This window comes from Giraffa tippelskirchi, chromosome 9 (genome assembly GCF_054371585.1).
Source record: "Giraffa tippelskirchi isolate mGirTip1 chromosome 9, T2T-mGirTip1v1.2.pri, whole genome shotgun sequence".
Taxonomy (NCBI): Eukaryota; Metazoa; Chordata; class Mammalia; order Artiodactyla; family Giraffidae; genus Giraffa; species Giraffa tippelskirchi.
Genome location: NC_137283.1, coordinates 78,720,028 through 78,737,840, shown reverse-complemented (window position 1 = coordinate 78,737,840; position 17,813 = coordinate 78,720,028).

The window sequence follows — 17,813 nt, the reverse complement described above, 5'->3', positions numbered from 1 at the left end:
CTATAACTTTGGACTGTGAACTTCACAACTGTTCATCAGCACACCTTCCCACTCCCCCGCTCTCCCCCACCCCCCATACACACACCCTCAGGTGAGGCCGGATGACCAGAATGGGCCACGTCGGGTTTTTCCTTTTCCATTTAGAAGACTAAGATGACTGGAGTTACATTATTTTTATCCTTTAAGTTCAGCTAGGCTCTGATAAATTCTTTGTGCATTAAGATATGGTTAACTAGCTTCTTTTGAGGACAGACCTTGTTAAGAGCAGGGTGTTTTAATGTACAATTGACCCTTGAACAACATCAACAATAAGTTATGTTTGGATTTTTCAACTGCACAGACTGCAGAACCTCTAGTCCCTTCATTGTTTGAGTGTTAATTCAAACTGGTTCTTTTCTTTCTCTGTTATTTACTGTGAGAATCTGGTCAGGCTCAATGAGGTGAAACCTACCAAAGTACAGGACTTCCCTATTAAAAAGTCTCCCCTGTAGTTTTTAACTCTCATAATTGTCCACATCCAGCCTCCAGGAATTCATCAATAGTGTACAAGTTTTCCTGTACCAGGACCGAGTAGAGATTTCTGCTCTGATAAAGTGATTCTCTGTATCTGTCTACTTGTATCTCTACTTTGGGGCATAGCAGTTTACCCTATGATTTCAGTTCCTTTGTGAATCTATAGTTACTGATTTCTCAGTTTTGTCAGTTTTGTTTTTTTTACTTATTGTTAGGAAACAGTGGCAGATTCTAAATTCTTTACATATGAAATAAAAGTCATTCCTTTGTGTTTTATTTTAAAAAGGTATCTCTAACCCATTGACTTAAATGTATTCCGCTAAGTTTGCTTCTAAAATATTTAAAATGTTGCTTTTCACATTGCATTTTTGGCTAGATTTTATCTTAAATATTTTTATGTACAGCTGTATTTTAAGTTTTACATTTCGTTTTCCATGACTGACCAATTTCTACATTTGAATTGACTATCTATTCACTATGCATCAATTATTTTCATAAACTATTACTTCTGATGTAGACATGTGCAACACTTAAAAGTTGTTTATTAATCATTTATTTATCCTCTCCTAATCCTGCGTGCTATTATTTATTATAGATTTATAATAAGACCTGCTGTCTAGTAAAGCAATCCTTTTAATTTGCTCTTCTTTAAAAATATCTTGATATTTTGGTCGTTTATTCTTCTGTGTTGAAATTAGAATAAAAATGTGAAGTTTTGTGAAGAACTCTATAGAGGTTTATATTTTAATTGAATCAGATTTAGAAATTAACTTGAAGGTAGTTCACATCTTAATGATGTTTATTCTTCCAAATTGATAAGCACTTTATAGCTGTCAATTTATTTAAGCTTCCTACAGTATTTCGATGATGAAACTTAAGGTCTTTAAATTCAATCTTACTTTCTTCATTTATTTCATACACACACACACACACACACACACACACACACACACATATATATATATCCTATGTGTGTATATATATCCTATGTATATATAGACAGCCAGATATAAAAATGTTTTCATGTATGTGCATATATCATATCAATTGGCCCCATTTCCTCTCCTTTGCTTCAAAAAGTTTTGAGTTAGGAAATAATCAGTCTAGGTAAAAATCATTCACTTTAGCATGGTGACAATAATGAGGATAACTGATGAAAAGTTAAGACAAGAAACAAAAAAATTCTGAAGCCTCTTAGATCAAACCTTTAATAAAAGCTTCATTATAATCCCTACCCTTTCTTACATTCTTTCTTTTCTTCCTTTTTTCCTTTTTAGTTCAACTGATCTAAGTTATCAAATCCATAATAAATTGGAAACATGCACATTCATTTCAAGTAAAATATTCTTATAACAAGTTTTTAATTTAATAATTGCTAACAGTTCTGTCTTTCTATATGAACATATTTGAAAGCTGATTATAATCTTTAAAAATTTCCATTTTTATTTATATATTTGTAAAATCAAGCAAAAATGTGAGATACTCACTTGATGATAACGAGATCCTATTTTACAAATGTTATCCTTCCGAAGGAAATAAATTGTTATCTTTCAAACTCTACATATTTATAAGGTAGGTGGATTTTATTTTAAAGATTTTAGTTAACATTTGAAGTCATCACTGGTGTGACATTTTATTTTAAAGCAGGGGTTGGCAAACTGGACCACAGGGCAAATATCATCTTTTGCAAGGAAAATGCAGCCATGGTTATGCTATGCTATGCTATGCTAAAGTCGCTTCAGTCGTGTCCGACTCTGTGCGACCCCATAGACGGCAGCTCACCAGGCTCTGCCGTCCCTAGGATTCTCCAGGCAAGAATACTGGAGTGGGTTGCCATTTCTTTCTCCAGTGCATGAAAGGGAAAAGTGAAAGTGAAGTCGCTCAGCCGTGTCTGACTCTTAGCGACCCCATGGACTGTAGCCTACCAGGCTCCTCTGTCCATGGGATTTTCCAGGCAAGAGTACTGGAGTGGGGTGCCATTGCCTTCTCCGGCAGCCATGGTTACTGATTTATATATATATTCATCCTACATTGCAGGAATGAGTAATATCAATAGACTCTGTACAGCTCATGAAACCAAAATGTTTACTGTCTATCCCTTCACTGAAATTATCTGTTAGCCTGTACAGTCTGAAAAAAAGATGATGACTCTACTGGATATATAATTTTGTAAAAGTAGAGTAGATTTACGTTCTTTTAATCAATTTTGAAAAATTGTAAACATGGACTGACCAGTTTTCACACATAAAAATATTTTATTTTTAATACTTAATCAATACACATTCACATTGTAATGAGAATTCATAGTGAATAAGGCATATTAAATAATATTTAATGATTATATAATAATTATAAAATAATGATTAACTATTAATAATTAATAAAAATATACAAATAATGATTTCAGGTTCTGTCTGAAAGTCCTTGCTTCTCTGATCTCAGCTTAAATCAGGCATGCCAACTGAGTTGCCAGAGGGTTTGGGAGTGACCCAGGTCCCTGGCTTCAGGTGATAGCCCCCTTTTCCTTTGCCCTCACCTTTGGGAGGGGACAGGGCAGAGCCTTCTTGCTTCACTCTGGTCTGCTTCACTGCCCCATGTGGCTTCACAGTTCTTCCATTTTTTGAATAACTGATTTGTTTTAGGAAAAATCTTTCTAACGGTTTCTATTTTGAGAACTGGACGATGGTTGATATATTTTGGGAAAAAAAGGAAAAAAAAAACATTGGAAATTATTTTGAGCTAGTATGCACGTGGTGTAGGTATGACTGCTAAGCGAAAGGCAGCTCAGGGTGGCAGTGAGTTACAGTTTAGTTGGTTATGTTGTTCTAGTTTGGCATTATTTTTTCTCATCCCCATGAAGATATTATTCCTCTGCCCTGTTCCTCGAGGTCTAATGTTAGTCTTATTGACATTTTAAAAAAATGTATTTTTGTCTTATCTTGCTTTTGAATTCTTTGTTTTTCTTTAATGGTCTACAGTTTCACTACAATGTACATAAACAAATTTCTTTTTATTAAACTTAATTGCAGAAAACTGGGATTTCTGAATCTAAATATTTATGTCATCAGTTATTATGTAAATATGATTCAATCACATATTAGTCACAATAAATCATTCATTTATTGACATTCTTTATCCAAGCAAAGGGCAGAAAACTGAAATAATCATGTACCTCAATTTAACATTCATTATTTTCTAGGGTTCATGTAAGGCTTCTTTCTTGTTTTCTCTTGTTTTCTTAATCCCTTCATATCTACATTTTCTACTGACATTCTCTTCCCTCTCTAAAAAAGAAGAAATTAATATGTATGATATTTTTTTATGTATTTTTGCCACAATTACATAGCTGATACCTGTGTATGATATCTTCATTTGAATAATTCATATATGTAGCCTTACTCTATTTTCCTTCATGAGACTCTCTGTTTTCTATTATTCATATGTGTGGTACAGCTATAAAACTTCTTTCAGTTGCTTTACAGTATTTTATGATATATACACTATCTTAAGCTTATACTACTCTTTTGACTGTCATCAACTAATAATTCCCATAAATATTATTTGATTTATTAAAAATATCTGTTAACCCAGTATCCTTATTGATATCTGGGAGATTTACTTTTAATCATGTACACCAGAGTGAAATTATTACCAGATCACTCTCTAAAATTTCATGTCAGACAGCATTGCCACAAGAGTGCAGAAACCTTTCTATACCTATATCTCCACAAAATCTTGAAATTATCAGATTTTTTAATGTTTGTAAGGGCAAAAGATGTAGACTATTTCTTTACTGTTGTTTCAATTTGCATTTTTTAAATTAATGACCCTGAGAATGTCTCTCCACATGTATAAGTCTTTGAGGTTTCCTTTTCTACTCACTTCTAGCTCAAAATCATTTGTCATTTTAGAGTGTTGCCTTTTTCTTGTTGATATGTTAAATTGCTCTTTTTGTTAATATATATTATCAGGAATGCATGCATGCATGCTAAGTCGCTTCAATGGTGTCCAACTCTTTGCAAACCTATGAACTATAGCCTACCAGGCTACTCTGTCCGTGGAATTATCCAGGCAAGAATACTGGAGTGGGTTGCTTTACCCTCCCCTAGAAGAGCTTTATCTCCTGATGTGAAGAACTGAGTCACTGGAAAAGACCCTGATGCTGGGAAAGATTGAAGGCAGGAGGAGACGGGGTTGACAGAGGATGAGATGGTTGGATGGCATCACCGATTCAATGGACATGAGTTTGAGCAAGTGCCGGGAGTTGGTGATGGATAGTGAAGCCTGGTGTGCTGCAGTCCCTGGGGTCCCAAATAGTCAGACACGACTGAGAGACTGAATTGAACTGAAATATAAAACTTATCTTACCTAAACAATTGTTTAGGTTTAATCATCTAGTCAGCTTGTGAGTCCTCCAGCCCAGCGTTTCTCATGATACTCTGCATATAAGTTAAATAAGCAGGGTGACAATATACAGCACTGACATATTGCTTTTCCTATTTTTAACCAGTCTGTTGTTCCATGTCCAATTCTAATTGTTGCTTCCTGATCTGCATACATGTTTCTCAAGAGGCAGGTCAGGTAGTCTGGTATGCCCCCCTCTTTCAGAATTATCCACAGTTTATTGTGATTCACAGGGTCAAAGGCTTTGGCATAGTCAATAAAGTGGAAATAAATGTTTTTCTGGAACTCTCTGGCTTTTTTGATGATCCAGCGAATGTTGACAATTTGACCTCTGGTTCCTCTGCCTTTTCTACAACCAGCCTGAACATCTGGAATTTCATGTTTCCCATATTGCTAAAGCCTGGCTTGGAGAATTTTGAGCATTGCTTTACTAGCATGTGAGATGAGTACAATTGTGCGGTAGTTTGAGCATTCTTTGACATTGCCTTTCTTTGGCACTGGAATGAAAACGGACCTTTTCCAGTCCTGTGGCCACTGCTGAGTTTTTCAGATTTGATGGCATATTGAGTGCAGCACTTTCACAGCATCATCTTTCAGGATTTGAAATAGCTCAATTGGAATTCCATCACCTCCACTAGCTTTGTTCGTAGTGATGCTTCCTAAGGCCCATTTGACTTCACATTCCAGGATGTCTGGCTTTAGGCGAGTGATCAAACCATCGTAATTATCTGGGTCATGAAAATCTTTTTTGTACAGTTCTTCTGTGTATTTTTGCCACTTCTTCTTAATATCTTCTGCTTCTGTTAGGTCCATACTATTTCTGTCCTTTATTGAGCCCATCTTTGCATGAAATGTTCCCTTGGTATCTCTAATTTTCTTGAAGAGATCTCTAGTCTTTCCCATTCTATTGTTTTCCTCTATTTCTTTACATTGATCACTGAGGAAGGCTTTCTTATCGCTCCTTGCTATTCTTTGGAACTCTGCATTCAAATGGGTATATATTTCCTTTTCTCCTTTGCTTTTCGCTTCCCTTCTTTCCCCAGCTATTTGTAAGGCCTCCTCAGACAGCCATTTTGCTTTTTTGCATTTCTTTTTTTGGGGATAATCTTGATTCCTGTCTCCTGTACAACGTCACAAACCTCCATCTATAGTTCATCAGGCACTCTATCTATCAGATCTAGTCCCTTAAATCTATTCTCACTTCCACTATATAGTCAAAAAGGATTTGATTTCGGTCATACCTGACTTTTCTAGTGGTTTTCTCCACTTTCTTCAATTTCAGTCTACGTATGATTTATTTTCAAAAAAAACAGGTGTATAAGAGTTTGATAACTGAAATGTATCAGTAGATTTATTCCATTTTTGTTTCATTTGAACTTTATCTTGTTTCTACAGAGCGATTACTAATCTCATTATATTGAGAGATTAGTGACAATGTGTTCTTGCTACAATTACATAGATGTTATCTCTGTATGATATCATCATTTATATATGGCATTGTATTATGTGACCTTATTCTTTTTACTTTCATGAGACACTCTGCTTTTTATTACTGTAATATGTGGTACAGCTAATTAGTGAGAAACACACTAATATGAATTGAAAGAAAATATTATGATAATAATCATCCTTAGTAACTACAATGATAATTCTTATTTTATAGTTTTATAAAAACACAGCCACTAGGAAATACCAGAAATTACAAGCACATGCACTCATTCATGCACATATAATATATATAATTCTATCATTTGTTTCTTTTTTTTTAATTGTTAAAGTTGGATAATTTCTTTAAATTAAAAGAAATGGAACCCCTATATTTGCTATGACTTTGGAGATGATCATATAATGATAAATTCAACAACTATTTGTATATTTACACTGAGATATGTTAAGATTTTTCAGAGCAAAGTAATTTCTTATATATTTTAGGTATATCATGGATATATTTTAAAAATTGATTTGTGTCTCTGTTTTCATTTTGAAACATTTTAGATATTATATAGTTATCTTTAAAGTATATTTTTTTACCTTTTTTATACTATTTTTTAACCTTATATAATTTGTGGAAATTTTCCTATGTAAATATGTATGGTGAACAAGTGATACTCTAAGAATGATTTTATTAAACTAAACACTGTCAAAGATAATGTTCCCATAAATGCTATTCCTGGGAGGAAGCAATATGTTGAGATAACCAGCACCATTATACACTACAAAATGGGAAATTTTATGAATTTTGTGTGTTACAAATGTCAGCATTTTTAAGATATTCATCTACTAAAAGAATCAATGTTGTACTTAGTCTATATGGTTTTAGTAATAACTGTGATAAAATTATGAGACTCACTCTTTAGTAAATTCCAAATGCCATGTCTCTACGGCATACCCTCCTTTTTAGGTTGATTTTATTCTTCTCTTCAGCTTAAGGAAAGTTTGAAAGAAGGTAACTTATTATTCAACATTGAGTCATTAATAGAACATGGAGAATGTAATAGGAACATTTAGACTAAGGTTAAGATGGGGAATCTGGATAATACTGAATGATTCCTAAGAAAATAATTGGATTCCACTGTTCTTTTTGGAACTGAATTCTTCAACTATCAGGGTTTCTCATAGCAAACAGACATTCTCAGATTGATTCAAAGGCAAATGTAAAATTTTGGAAACAATTTTGCTTAAAATAATTTATGTGTCATGCTTAGTCACTCAGTCATGTCCAACTCTGCAACCTCATAGACTGCACCCCGCCAAGTTCCTCTGTCCATAGGGGTTCTCCAGGCAAGAAAACTGGTGTGCTTGCCATGCACTCCTCCAGGGGATCTTCACATCCCAGGGATTGAACACTGGTCTCCTGGACATCCCAGGTCACCTGCATTGCAGGCAGATTCTTTACCAACTGAGCCACCAGGGAAGCCCATAGAATCATTTACAGATATACTTTATACATATTATTGAGTATTTTTGAGGGCTGACCATAATTATACTTAAAATACATTTCTAGATACACTTAAATTACTTGTAATACATACAAAATGAGAAGCTAATTTGCTTTAAAATGCTTCAAACATTTCATTGCTAGAAACACAAAAGACATTGACATTTAAAAGTTATGAATGATTGAGCAGTACAAAAAATGTTTTATCTTATTTCCCAAATACAGAAAGACACAAAAGACATGCTTTCATGTTCCATAACGTATCAAACCTCCAAAATGTAAAATTTGTTTCACTGTGCTAATATCAACTAAATAGTTCCGCTGGTATTGATATTTATGAACAATAAATTGGATCTGCATTTATAAGCATGAAGAAGTGAAACAAGTCAGATTCCTAAAGCTATCCCTCACTTACTGAGATGACATGGACTCTGCAATCAACACCCTTGAGCCTCCCAGATTCCAGAGGAAGGAGAACACATGATCAACAAGCACCTCACTCACACTAAAAACTCAAGGTTCATTCCTCATGTAAAACTGTATCTTAAGACCTGTCCAGTCACTTTAATAAGAGAGAGATGGGAGCAAGGGGAAGTGAGAATGAGAGTGAGAGGGAGAGAGAGAGAAAACAGAAAGGTAGACACATAGATAGAAAATAGAGAGAAACAGATCAGAGAGACAGAGAGAGAAGTGTGAGAATATGAATGAAAACAAAGAAATAACTGAACAGTTAAATAAATATGAATCATGTACTTAGAATCCAAGTACTCAAGCAGCTTTAGATGAATAGAACAGGCCTGCCTCACTATGACCATTACTGGCAGAAAAAGTTGCTGTCCCAACACCACATAGAAGCTGATCTATGACAAAATAACTGAGTCACATGTTAAATAGGTGTAAATTTTACATTTTGAGAAACTGATACTATTTCCCATTCCCACATCAAAAGCAGTATAGAGTTCCAGTTGCTCCACATTCTTGTCAATTTCTTTTTTCAATTTTAAATATCTTAATAGATAATGTAGTTATAATTCATTGTGGTTTTACTTTGTATTTCCCTAATGATATTGAGCTTCTTTCTTGCATTTATTTGTCATTTGTATATATATTTTGAAAAGAGTTCTGTGAATTCTGCCCACAATTTTCATTTGTTTTTGTTTGTCTGTCTTACTATTGATTTTTGAGAATTTATTATGTATTCATGATAGAAGCACTTTTAAAGGTAAAAATCGCTCAGCCTATGACTTGTATTTCCATTCTCTTAACAGTGCCTTTTGAAGAGATTAAAGTCTTAATTTTAATAATTTATGTATTTTTAAATTTTATGGATCATACTTTTAAGGTTGGGTTTAAATCTTTACCAAGGTCACAAAGATTTATTTTCTGTTTTTTTTTTTAATAATTCATATTTAGGTCTCTTATTTCTTTTCAAATAATTTTTGTTTTGCTGTGACACATAGGTTGAGGGTCCTTTTTATTCAGCATATAGATATTTTTTCCAGGACCATTTGTTGAAAAGTCATTTTTATCTACTGAATTTCTTTATATTATATATATATATATATATCTTTATATAAATGTAATTTTTCATACCTTTATCAGAAATCAACCACTTATGTACATGTGCATATATTCCTGGACTTTTCTAGGCTTTCCATTGATTTATTTTTCTATCTTGGTTCCAGTAGCATACTCTATTTTTTACTGTAGCTTTACAAAAATATTTAAAATAAGGTAATACAAATCTTACAAATTTATTCTTCATTATCAACTTTGTTTTTTGATATTCTGTCTTTTCATATTTCGATGAATTTTAAATCAGCTTGCTAATTTCTACAGAAAAAGCTGTTGAGATTTTGACTGATGTTTTGTCAAATCTGTAATTGATTTTAGAAGTACTGACCTTAGTGATATTTTGAATATGCTATATCTCTATACTAATTTACATTTGAAAATCTATGCACTTAATTTAAATTTAATGTGTGTGTGTGTGTGTTTCCTATTATGGTTAGGTCTATATTATGCATCTTGCTATGTGTTTTCTATTTGTGCCTTTCATTATTTTTCTTTTTAACTGTGTACTTTTGGATAAATTGCATGCTTTTACTATTTCATATAATTTCATTTGTTGACTAATTAGCTATAAAACTATAATTTAAGTACTGTTTTATACTTCATCATATAAAAGTGAAAATGTTAGTAAAATGTCGGTCGTGTCCAACTGTTTGTGAACCCATGGACTGTAACCTGCCAGGTTTCCCCATCTATAGGATTCTCTAGGCAAGAATAATGGAGTTGGTAGCCATTCTCTTCTCCAGGGAATCTTCCCAACCCAGGGCTCAAACCCAGGTCTCTTGCATTGCAGGCAGATTTTTTATCATCTGAGCCAACAAGGAAGCCCAATTTATCATATACCTCTGCAATTTTTCAGTCTGTTGTAAACCATATTATATCACTTTAACTAGTTTGTAATTCATAAAATATTGTACTTAATACTCATACCTCCTGCCTTTGTGCTGTGTCATACATTTTACCACTAAAAATGTTTCAAACTCACAAGACTTTGCTTTTCTTTATTATTGTTTTAAAAATTAATATTTTAAAAAATAATTTAAAGAGATTAAAACAAGTAAGTCAAAAGCCTTTATGTTTTCTATTTAGCATTTCTAGTATGCAATACCCTTTTCTTCAATTTAATTTTCTTAAATATGAAAGCTAAAGATTTGGTCTCTGCATTTCCCTCTGAATTTGCCTAGAGAACAAATCTATCTTTAACATTGCATATTTCATTCACGTTGCCCAGTTGATTTTCTTGATTTATTTGGTCTCAGATATATATTTCTCTTACTTTTTTTCTCCAGTAATATATTTAAAATTACATACTACAAGTTTCTTATGCTTATTTTATAAACTTTGCTTTTTAGTTGTATAAGCTTAACTGATTCATCTTAACATACATTTGTGCTTACAATTTTTCCAAGCCATGTTATTTGGGATGCCTTTCAGAAATATAGCTCTTCATTTTTCTTTGCATTCTCCTCCACACTAATTTATTTATTTAAATTCTAAACTACCCTTGATTTCAGTAGATATGTTTATAGTGTATATAATGATCTAAACTATTTGTCTAACTTTTTTAAATTTAATTATATATTTTTACGGTTTCTTTCTTTTGCTGCATTATGGCCAGTATTTTATTTTCAATGTTTTAACCCCAAAAATACCAGAATGATTATTTTTCCTATGTATTATTGACTATTATAGAACTTACACATTGTCTACAAATGACTTCTAAAATACCTAGTATATTTTTTCTTATAAATGTTATTTTCTTACTTTGCTTTCTGACAACTGAACATACTATATCTACATATGCTGAACCAAGTTTTAAAACATTGAGTCAGACAATTAATCACAGACACTGGGCTACATCTTTTTTTTTTTTCTTTTTTTTTAATATCATGTAATCATCACATCGGAGAAGGAAGTGGCAATTCACTCCAGTATTCTTGCCTGGGACATCTCATGGACAGAGGAGCCTGGTGGACTACAGTCTATGGAGTCACAAAAAGTTGGACTTGACTTAGTGAATAAGCACACAATCATCACATTGTGGGACTATAGAAGGAAAAGAATTTCTAAAAATATATTGAACCTCATTTTATATAATACCAGAAATAGTGACTGTAAAGGATGCTTTTAATATATACTTCACTCAATACTCTAACATATTCCTCTGATAAATGAGGAGAAATCAAAAATATATGGTATTTTCTAGCATTGATTGCTTTTTCTGTACTTTTAGAAATATTCTCCTGTATTTTCCTATGAATAAGAGTGACACAAATTTTTAAACATAAGTGTTCTGAAACATATCTGCATGTTATAAAAACTGACCAAAGATAAAAAAAATAGAAAAATAAATTACTCTCATATGCAAATTATTTAAGGTGTGTGAGTTTGTTAATCTAAACTTTTAAATAGGAGAAAAATATATTTTTATAAGCCCAAAGTGATGTTTTCATTGTCATTATTATTTTTAAGTATTAATTTATTTATGAAATGTCTATTTAATATATTTGTCCTAATAAAATTATAAATTTTACTGGCCTAATATACTTGTCATCTCATTGTACAGTTCAAGAAGATATAAAAGTTGATTTGTGTGTAAGTGAAGCTACTATTTTGACATGTAATGTGATATTACAAAGGTATGTTTACTTGAAATGCTTTTATGTTCCTGTGCTGTGATAGATATATAATATATATATATATAACCCCCAGCATCATTTTTGTATTTATAGCTCTAGACACTTTGCAAGCCTCACCATGCTGATGAATGGATGACTAAATTTCCCAAATTTAAAGTCTTCTTGAAAGTCATACTCTATAAGCACAAAGTATTATGATTTGAAACTTTTGACTCAACCTCTGAAATAAAAATATACAATGTAATTTCTTGATAGGGACCATTTGGCATCTCCCATGCAACTCCTAATTCAGTAGTCCTACAGTTTTCAGTCAGAAGACTAAGATTTTATGTGGAAGGAAATACTAAAAGGAACAATTTCCAAATACACCAAAATCTGAAAGTGGTTTTGACCACTCATGTAGTAGTAATCCTTGAGTATTTATACTTACTGAACTGCTTATTCCATCATTCTTTTCAGACTTATGCTAATTTGTCTTTAGATCATTTTATGAGAATCATCATAACTTACTTTTTTTTTAAATTAATCTGGCAGTATGCCAAGCAAAGCAAATGGACACACAACACGAGAATGTTGTCAACACCGTGTCCCAACAGAGAGACTAATACCTTTAAGCCAATACCAACTGTGCTGTCATAAAAACAGTTGGCTTTATGATGAATGAGAGAGAATAAAAGTTACTGATAAATCTGCTTTAAAGGTCACTTTGGATCTGCAACATGCATTTAGATCATTTAAATTATTTTTTGAAAGCAAAAGTAATGCCATCTGACTCATCTCTAAATAATGCTTTTTCTTAATGTCTAACTGGAAAAGGAAATGATAACCCAATCCCGTGTTCTTGCCTGGAGAATTCCATCTACAGGGGAGCCTGGAAGGCTGCAGTCCATGGTGTCACAAGGAGTTGGACACAACTGAAGCGACTTAGCATGCATTATGTCCAATTCCACTAAATAAGTTAAGTAGGCAAAATAAGATATGCTTTATTTGAAGTAGATAACTTACTCTTCTCCAGGAAATCTTCCTGATGCATGGATCAAACCTGGGCCTCCTGCATTGCAGGCAGATTCTTTACCATCTGAATCACCAGAGAAGCCCTTCCAAGCATCAAAAACTTCATTTCCATTTCAATCATTAAATACTTTATTTTTATGACCCCAGTATAAAACCTCATTAATCAAGTTTTTACATAACATTCAAAATGAAACAAAAATTTAATCACAGTACTAGGCATCTTTAATTTATACTTGATATAGACATGATCTAGTGTTGGAACCTAGGAATCCAGCTGGCTCTTCATTAACTAATACCTAAAACAATTATGCATTAAGTTCACTGAATATGTACCTATCGTAAAGTCAAACTTTTTAAGCAGTTGCCCTTTTGGGGACATTTAAGTATATATCCTCATATCAATGCTTAGAGTGGCATTTGACATTATAATATTATTTATAATATATAGTATAAAACTCATTTGATTTTATATTATTTTAAAGCATAGTATCTTAAATTCCTATTATCATTGTGCAATGGAAAAATAGTAAAATACTAACAACCAATCCTTAAAAAGTATATATTTTCATATTTATCATTGTCTTCAGGCTTCCCCAATAACTCAGTTGGTAAAGAATTGACCTGCAATACAGGAAACCCCAGTTCGACTCCTGGGTCAGGAAGATCTGCTGGAGAAGAGATAGGCTACTCATTACAGTATTCTTGCGTTTGCCTTGTGATTCAGCTCATAAATAATCCACCAGCAATGTGGGAGACCTGGTTCAATCCCAGGGTTGAGAGGATCCCCTGGAAAAGGGAAAGGCTACCACTGCTGTATTCTGGCCTGGAGAATTCCATGGACTGTATAGTCCATGGGGTCGCAAAGAGTCAGATGCAACTAAGCAACTTTCACTTCACATCATAGTCTTCAATTCTCTTAATAACTCAGTGAAGATGAAAACTGGGTTTTTCAGATCAGGAAAACATATTAGAGAGAGTTTAATAACTTAACCAAGATCATGCAACCTGTATATGTTACTTCTTAAGGAAGAATCTGGAAAATTTGACTATTTTTGAGTGACCTAAATTATTTATATTTGGCTTTGCAACTGCCATCAGCTTTCTGAAGGCATTTGCCAGTATTCCATCATATGCTTTATTTGAAGACAAATTAAGTAATATATTTCAAAGTACTGTATAATTTTACAGAATAAATAGATGATGATGTTTAAATTGTAATATTTCTGGTATCAAAACTATTTTCTTAATACTTTATTTTATGTTGTATGATATCTTGATCACTCTATGTTATATATATATATATATATATATATATACACACACACAAAGTAGTCAATCTAATTTTAAATTTCTAAAAAGGATTCCAGAATTTTCTGCAAAAATAAACAAACAAAAAAACTTCAACTTTAGCTAACTTGTGTTAAAATATAGAGAAAAACAAATGTTCCCAGATTTGCAAAATTTCAATGTTGAAAACAGCTATGTCATAGACATATATTGCTGGAGTCCAGCTCCAGCAGCCAGGGAATCAGCCTGAAGGGATGAGCAGTGTTGGTGCAGAATGATGCAGCCTCTGACTCAAAGTGTGGAACTGCATGTTTATTTTAAACATCAGGTTTTCTTTTATACTTTTACAAAAGCATTAGGTCAGAGGTTTGACATCTTCAGTTTCCCCTCACCCAGATTTACTGTCTCCATAAATCATTGTTGTCCTTCAGAGTTCCCTCTTAAGTGTCCTTGTGATTACATTGTAACTCATGTTTGTCTCTGGGCTGCATACCACATTCCTCAGTTTATTTCTTATCTTTCTAAATCCTGCTATCCCCTAGTAACTTAAGCTCATTATCTCCTAAAAAGGCTTCTAGCTATTAGTATCTCTAAAATTCCTAGTCTCTATAAGCTATAGTAAAATATGCCAACACTACAACGTACCTTAAACTTTTAGCTTCTAACTATTCTTAATTATTCCTAAACCCTAAACTCAGCAAACTTCTTTTGCCATAAACATTTCCCTCACAAGCAGGTCTCAATAACAATCTTTCCCATGGCCTCAAGCTGCGGCCTATGTGCTCATCCTGGAACATTCTTTGTAAAGGTCCTTGAACAAATGTAACTTTATGGATTATTTCCTGGGCAACTGCAGAAGGCTTTGTGCTTTCTCATGCAAGAACAATAAGCACCTTAACATTCTTTCCAGCCAACTCAACGGAAGGAAGGAAACGACAAATCAGAATCACAAGACCTACCGCCTTCATCCCGGAATCGTGCCTGCGGGATGAGGAGAGGGGTTTGGGGCCATACCTCCATTTTGTCAGAATGCCTAATGCGGCTCCCGACAATATATGGTGTAAAGAATAAAACAGAACTAAGATGGAATGGAAAATGGGAGTAGTTCTAGAGTTTTTAATCAAATTCATATCAACCAATAAGGAAAAAAAATTGCTAGAGGATTCTTGGGGAGAAGCTCTCTCTGTTTCTCTTGATTTCTCTTTCTCTCTGACTTCATGTGTTTTGTGAAAAGGAAAGAGGGAAGACCCCATGGAAAAGAAATGCAAAAAAGCAAAATGGCTCACTGAGGAAGCCTTACAGATAGCTGGGAAGAGAAGAGAAGCAAAAAGCAAAGGAGAAAAGGAAAGATATTCCCATCTCAATGCAGAGTTCCAAAGAATAGCAAGGAGAGATAAGAAAGCCTTCCTCAGCGATCAGTGCAAAGAAATAGAGGAAAACAACAGATTGGGAAAGACTAGAGATCTCTCCAAGAAAATTAGAGATACCAAAGGAATATTTCATGCAAAGATAGGCTCGATAAAGGACAAATATGGTATGGACCTAACAGAAGCAGAAGATATTAAGAACAGATGGCAAGAATACACAGAAGAACGGTACAAAACAGATCTTCATGACCCAGATAATCACGATGGCGTGATCACTCACCTAGAGCCAGACATCCTGGAATGTGAAGTCAAGTGGGCCTTGGAAAGCATCACTACGAACAAAGCTAGTGGAGGTGATGGAATTCCAGTTGAGCTATTTCAAATCCTCAAAGGTGATGCTGTGAAAGTGCTGCACTCAATATGCCAGCAAATGTGGAAAACTCAGCAGTGGCAACAGGACTGGAAAAGGTCAGTTTTCATCCCAATCCCAAAGAAAGGCAATGCCAAAGAATGCTCAAACTACCGCACAATTGCACTCATCTCGCATGCTAGTAAAGTAATGCTCAAAATTCTCCAAGCCAGGCTTCAGCAATACGTGAACCGTGAACTTCCAGATGTTCAAGCTGGTTTTAGAAAAGGCAGAGGAACCAGAGATCAAATTGCCAATATCCGCTGGATCATCGAAAAAGCAAGAGAGTTCCAGAAAAACATCTATTTCTGCTTTATTGACTATGCCAAAGCCTTTGACTGTGTGGATCACAATAAACTGTGGAAAATTCTGAAAGAGATGGGAATACCAGGCCATCTGACCAGTCTCTTGAGAAACCTGTATGAAGGTCAGGAAGCAACAGTTAGAACTGGACATGGAACAACAGACTAATTCCAAATAGGAAAAGGAGTACGTCAAGGCTGTATATTGTCACCCTGCTTATTTAACTTATATGCAGAGTACATCATGAGAAACGCTGGGCTGGAAGAAACACAAGCTGGAATCAAGATTGCCGGGAGAAATACCAATAACCTCAGATATGCGGATGACACCACCCTTATGGCAGAGAGTGAAGAAGAACTAAAAAGCCTCTTGATGAAGGTGAAGGAGGAGAGTGAAAAAGTTGGCTTAAAGCTCAACGTTCAGAAAGCTAAGATCATGGCATCTGGTCCCATCACTCCATGGGAAATAGATGGGGAAACAGTGGAAACAGTGTCAGACTTTATTTTTTGGGGCTCCAGAATCACTGCTGATGGTGATTGCAGCCATGAAATTAAAAGACGCTTACTCCTTGGAAGGAAGGTTATGGCCAACCTAGATAGCATATTTAAAAGCAGAGACATTACTTTGCCAACAAAAGTCCGTCTAGTCAAGGCTATGGTTTTTCCAGTGGTCACGTATGGATGTGAGAGTTGGACGATGAAGAAAGCTGAGTGCCGCAGAATTGATGCTTTTGAGCTGTGGTGTTAGAGAAGACTCTTGAGAGTCCCTTGGACTGCAAGGAGATCCAATCAATCCATCCTAAAAGAGATCAATCCTGGGTGTTCATTGGAAGGTCTGATGTTGAAGCTGAAACTCCAATACTTTGGCCACCTCATGCGAAGGGTTGACTCATTGGAAAAGACCCTAATGTTGGGTAGGATTGGGGGCGGGAGGAGAAGGGGACGACAGAGGATGAGATGGTTGGATGGCATCACCGACTCGATGAACATGGGTTTGGGTAGACTCCGGGAGTTGGTGATGGACAGAGAGGCCTGGCGTGCTGCAATTCATGGGGTCGCAAAGAGTTGGACACGACTGAGCGACTGAACTGAACTGAACTATAGAAAATCTCCCAAGAACATGAAAAAGAACAGAAAGCTTCATCAAAGTGCTGAACTTCTGAATCAAGCAAAACCAGAAACCTCCATTAACTTTGAATTTCCTCATTAATAAACCCATAAATCCTATTGTTTGAAAGAATTGGTTAAATGAAATATTCTACATAATAATAAAAAAATAATATAGCATTGTTTATGAATAGGACTCAATTGCCTGTTCAATCTTTTAGCATTTTTTTTTTCATTATAGGCACAGTTAACCCTTTTGTT